Source organism: Rhinopithecus bieti, unplaced genomic scaffold, assembly GCF_001698545.2.
Source record: "Rhinopithecus bieti isolate Rb0 unplaced genomic scaffold, ASM169854v2 scaffold_44592, whole genome shotgun sequence".
Taxonomy (NCBI): domain Eukaryota; kingdom Metazoa; phylum Chordata; class Mammalia; order Primates; family Cercopithecidae; genus Rhinopithecus; species Rhinopithecus bieti.
This window is the reverse complement of record NW_016818423.1, coordinates 1,364,783-1,370,318: the sequence shown is the minus strand read 5'-3', so window position 1 is coordinate 1,370,318 and position 5,536 is coordinate 1,364,783. Positions and strand designations below refer to the sequence as shown.

The window sequence follows — 5,536 nt, the reverse complement described above, 5'->3', positions numbered from 1 at the left end:
CATGCTGCCACAACCTAGAATTTAGCAGCTAACCAGATGTAAGGTCACCAGGAAGGAGGCGAGGTAGGGAAGGATGAGGGCCAGATCTAGTTTGGGGACCTGAATTTCTGTGTCTCAAGCAAAAGAGACTCTCAATTCTGCTCATAAGCCACAAGGCCCAACTCCTTCCTGGGCTACCCCATGCCAGGCCAGGTCATCTAGCTAGACCTGGGAACTTTAGAGAAAACAGTAGACGGTGCATCGTGGGAAAGGAGGAAGGGGAGACAGTTGCATATCTAAGAGCTGTCTTTAGGGCCACATCCACATGGCATCAAGACCTCAGCCTTTAGGTCTATCAGAAAGGGCAATGGGACCTAGCTTCTCCAATCATGATTCACTAGCCTTGCATCTTAAAGCATTTTTACAAAACTTCCTTTGCTTTCTTGGATTTTTGTTACCGATGTTAAAATGAAAACCTAGGGACATTCAACAGTTTACCTAAGGTCGAACAGCAGCAGCCAAGGGCAGAAGTAGGCCTGTAGGCAAAAGAAGTGGCTTTGAGGGGCCAAGGAAAGGGAAGGCAGGCAGGTAGAGCAACAGCCTGCTTGTTGAGCTGCAAGCATTGACTCTTGGCCAGGCCTCATACCCGCTCCTCCAAGGCCAGCTCTGCTGCCAGGCCCCAGGCTGCCAGCCCCACCTCCACACTCCCACCCCAGTCCCCTGAGAGCCCATCACCTTGGCAACAGCCAGAGAAAGGCCCAACTAAAATATTTATGGCTCAAAACAGCCTAGAGGCTTGGGAGGGGGGAAGAGGAAAGGCTGATGTCATCCCTTCTCAGTTTGCAGGGGAGGTGACTGACATATAGGGCAGCTGGGTGGGTGGGCCAAGCCCAACAAGTCAGGGCTCTCAAAGGAAGATCCCAAGGGCCATTAAGTGGTAACAGGAGGATGAAGGCTGTGACAGGTGACAGGACTGCATAAGACCCACAAGCCTGGGAAAAAAGGAGGAGGGAAACTTCAGGGTTGAGCAGTATTGTGTCTAGAGCCCGTGCCAGGCATTTCAAACACTTCATTTGCTTCTCAGATCCCATTCAGTAGGTAGCAATTCTTATCCTACTTTGATGGAGTAAACAGGCCCTACAGCTCTTCTCAAAGCAAAAAGAAAAAAAAAAATTAAACAGGCTCTGGAAATATACAAATGATGAGCTGGGATTTGAATTCAGATGTTTGGCTTCAGCCCTGTAAGCTTTCCTATAAAATTCTGTGGCTCCCCAGTAGAAATCCTAGCAGACTGAGGGTGTACCTGTCTAGGAATCTAACACTGGCTCCTCAGCCAGTGACTCAGGTTCTGTGCCTCCATTTATGTATGATGAGGATGCCATCTGATTCCCTAATTCCCTACCCCAAACTCCTCCCTTGTCAGCCCTGGACTCAGAGCATCCAATGTAAACACAGGGTAACAAAGTCATCGAGGCTGGCCTGTGACTTTTCCAGTTTTAGCACTTAAAGTCCCATATCCCAGAAACTCTGTCTTGGGTAAACCGAGATGATCTGTCATCCTAGACGAACCGCTTATGCAAACAAAATGCTTTACTATTTCAAAGCACTTGTGGCTGTGAGAGGTACAAACAGGTCAAAAGAACAGGCCATGAAGTCTGATAGTACAGACCATTAAGTCTTTTTCTAACCATAGGCAAGTTTTTTTATTCTCCTTGAGTCTCAGTTTTTCTCATTTTCCTGGTACATACTAAGAAATAAGTAAATTATTAGCTGTTATTTATAGTAATCAACAATGAAGGCAGTGTAAATCAATTGACTTTAAGGAATCCCTTTCCATTATACTTCTGTTCCTGCTAAGGACCAATCCAAGCTCACTAGAATGCCCCAGGCACAGCTAAAATGCAGATAAGCTCTATTCTCTCCCTAACCTCAGTTCTTCCCCTTGTTCCTTTGTTAGGGTAAATAACCAGAAGGCATTAGGGAAGAGTGCAGTATCAGAGGTCCCTGGCCTCTCAGGAAGCTGAGTATAAATCAACCTAGATATAGGCCAGAGGAAACCAGAAGCCTATCAAAGGCTGACTTTCCAATCCTTCAAGAGAAAATGTCAGAACAAATAGCTGGCCTAGTATAGCTGGAAGGAAAGAGAGAGCTAGACGGGGGCTTTGGCTCTCTCCCAGAGTTGATAGAAGCTACCAGAGTAGGGCCATTCATCACTTGACCAAACCTTTATTGAGCTCCTCAGGGGCAGATACTTGCTGGGGAGAAATATACTACAAAGGTGGAATAGAAAAAGCCCTACTACCCTTTATGACCTTTTTGGACAAGGTAAGTAATAAACAATGAAGAGAAAAACAGGTCCAGATGTTAAATAACTTGCTCAAATAAACTGAATCTTCTCACTTGGCTTTCCTCAGTCTTCAATGGAGGGGCGGTGATCACCCTCCTTTGGGAGCCCTCTGGAAGGGTTCAAGGACTCACCCGTAACGCAGGTGTGGTAGTGGGGAAACAGAAAATGGTCATAGGGTGTTTCAGCCAATTCTATGGGAGGCTAAAGGGAACCACATAGACTGGGAATGGCACAGTAGGAGTTGCCAGTTCATTCCCATCTAGGAGGCCACGCTAGGGATACCCATTAGTCCCCTTCAACTCTTTAAAGTCTTGAACAGTTTGTTAGCACCACAGTCCCCTGCAGCCCTGAGAACTCCATTCTGGGCCTAAAGACTCTTAAGGGATCCTGACTGGCTTTCTCTGGGTAAATCTGACAGATCAAGTAGAGTGAAAGAAAACTGCTGATCTCCTCTCCTGGGTTTCTCTGTGTTCAGCAAATGCCCTCAGGCCAGCCTTTATATAGCAGGTAGCTCTCCAGGTTTCCGGAGTCCTCTGATAGCTGCAAAGACACAAGGTAGAAAATTAAGAAAGCTCCCCTATTAGGGGGCTTCCCAGCCTCCCACCTGACCAGGCTGCTTCCCTTACAATTGCCCCATCCCACAGCACAACTCTAGTTGTTTCATTCGGTACACAGGTTTCTTGGGTACACAGATGGGTAGAAAACAGAAGTCCACGGCCTATGAATTCTCTTTTTGCTGTCAAGTAATGAAAATGCAGTCTCACACTCAGTATCTCCTGTCCTTGGTCATATCTCAGCTGAGTGATCCAGGGGAGAATCAACAAAACCTTTGGGGGCCTATCCAAGCTTTGAAGCCTCTATAAACACAGGGAAAAGCTTTCTGCTGTCCTAGAGATGTGAAAAGATGAACAAAATCTTTAAAGTCTGTTGAAGAATGGAAATCAGAAAATAGGCATCTTCTTATCACTATTATTGGTAACTCAATGTTAGGCTCAAGGAGCCATGGATGTTATGAAGGATTCATCCCAGCACCAAATACTCAGTCAGGGTGGACTAGAGGAGACACATCTTAAATTTGGGGCACAGGGAAGGGGCTTGATCTCATGCTAAAACCTGTAGCAATGCTCCTTCTTCTTCTTTTTAACGACAGTCTTGCTTTGTCACTCAGGTTGGAGTACAGCGGCAACATCATGGCTCACTTCAGCCTTAGTCTCCTGGGCTGAAGTGATCCTCCAACCTCAGCCTCCAAATACGATCACACACACACACACACACCAACATCCTTGGCTAATTTTTAAGTTTTTGTCTCCGTATGTTGCTAAGACTGTTCTCAAACTCCTGGGATCCTCCTAATGGCCTCCCAAAGTGCTGGGATTACAGATGTGAGCCACCATGCCTGGCCAGTGCTTCCCGTCTTTTAAATGGCGCTACCATCTCCCTAGCTGTTCCAGTCAGTAACCTGGAACCCTACTATGTTCATTCTATCTCCTAAAAGATATATATATATATTTTTTTGGAGACAGAGTCTCGCTCTTTTGCTCAGGCTGGAGTGTAGTGGCACAATCTCAGCTCCAGTACTGCAGCCTCTGCCTTCTGGGTTCCAGTGATTCTCCTCGCTCAGGCTTCCAAGTAGCTGGGATTACAGGCACGCGCCACCACGCCCAGCTAATTTCTGTATTTTTAGTAGAGACGGGGTTTCACCATGTTGGCCAGGTTGGTCTCAAACTCCTGACCTCAGGTGATCCACCCGCCTCGGCCTCCCACAGTGCTAGGATTACAAGCATGAGCCACTGTGCCTGGCAAAAGTTCTTGAATTCATTTACCTTCTCTACATTTGCAATATTACTCTACTATAGCCCTTTTTTGTTATTGGTAAGACAGTCTCACTCTGTCACTCAGGCTGCAGTGCAGTGGCACGATCTCAATTCACTGCAACCTCTACTTCCTGGGTTCAAGAGATCCTCCTGCCTCCACCTCCCGAGTAGCTAGGATTACAGCCACATGCTACCATGCCCGGCTAGACCTTTCTTATTTCTTGCCTAGACAAGCAAGTTTCTTAATAGGTCTCCACAATCATTCTCCACTCATCAGCAAGTTTAAAAATCAGACATTGAATAATTTCATTTTCCACACCCCCCTCCTCCCATTTAGTTGTCTTCAGCGGGATGTTAGGACTGCCATGTGTTAAGGGACTCTCCTCATATCCTATTCCTTTCACCCACCCTGTGAATTGGAAACCAAAACTCTATGAAACTTTGCTTTTTTAAAGTCAGCCAAGTGCAGTGGCTCACACCTATAATTCTAGCACTTTGGGATGCCGAGGTGGGAGGACTGCTTGAGGCCAGAAGTTCAAGACAAGCCTGGGCAACACAGTGATACTTTGTCTCTACAAAAAATTAAAAAATAAGCTGGGCGTGGTGGCCCATGCCAACAGTCCCAGCTACTCTGGAGGCAGAGGTGAGAGGACGGCTTGAGCCCAGGAGGTAGAAGCTGCAGTGAGCTATGATCGCTGCAATGAGCTATGTTCACTGTAGTGAGACCCCATCTGGTTTTTTTTTTTTCTTTTGAGACGGAGTTTTGCTCTTATTGCCCAGGCTGGAGTACAGTGGTGTAATCTTGGCTCACTGCTACCTCCATCTCCCGGGTTCAAGCAATTCTCCTGCCTCAGACTCCTGAGGAGCTGGGATTACAGGCACCCGCCACCACGCCCAGCTAATTTTTTGAATTTTTAGTTGAGACAGGGTTTCACCATGTTGGCCAGGCTGGTCTTGAACTCCTGACCTCAGGTGATCCACTCGCCTCAGCTTCCCAAAGTGCTGGAATTACAAGTGTGAGCCATTGCACCTGGCCCCTGAGACCCCATCTCTTAAAAAAAAAAAAAAAAAAAAAAAGTAAGGTCCAGCTAGGTGGACTTTACACCTATAATCGCAACACTTTGGGAGGTTAACATAGGAGGATCAATTTTGCCTACGAGTTCGAAACCAGCCTGGGCAACATATTGAGATCCTGTCTCTACAAAAAATAGAAAAAATTAGCCACCTGCCTGTAGTCCCAGTTACTTGGGAGGCTGAGGTGGAGGATCACTTGAGCCTGGGAAGTCGAGGGTGCAATGAGCCATCATCTTGATACTGTGCTCCAGCCTGGATGACAGAACAAGACCTGTCTCAAAAATAAAAATAAAAAAGGTCCATTCTTTTTTTTTTTTTTTTT

The 5,536-nt window shown here is 46.5% G+C and overlaps 1 protein-coding gene across 1 annotated transcript in view; it reads right to left on the bottom strand.

Moving 5' to 3' along the window:
- Positions 1 to 2,185: 2,185 nt before the first annotated feature.
- Positions 2,186 to 5,536, bottom strand: part of KHDRBS1 (KH RNA binding domain containing, signal transduction associated 1) — a 45,955-nt gene continuing 42,604 nt past the window's right edge. The window contains exon 11 of the transcript XR_001882406.1: positions 2,186 to 2,866. The gene's annotated coding sequence lies outside the window, so the exon portion shown is untranslated. The remainder of the gene's footprint in view (positions 2,867 to 5,536) is intronic.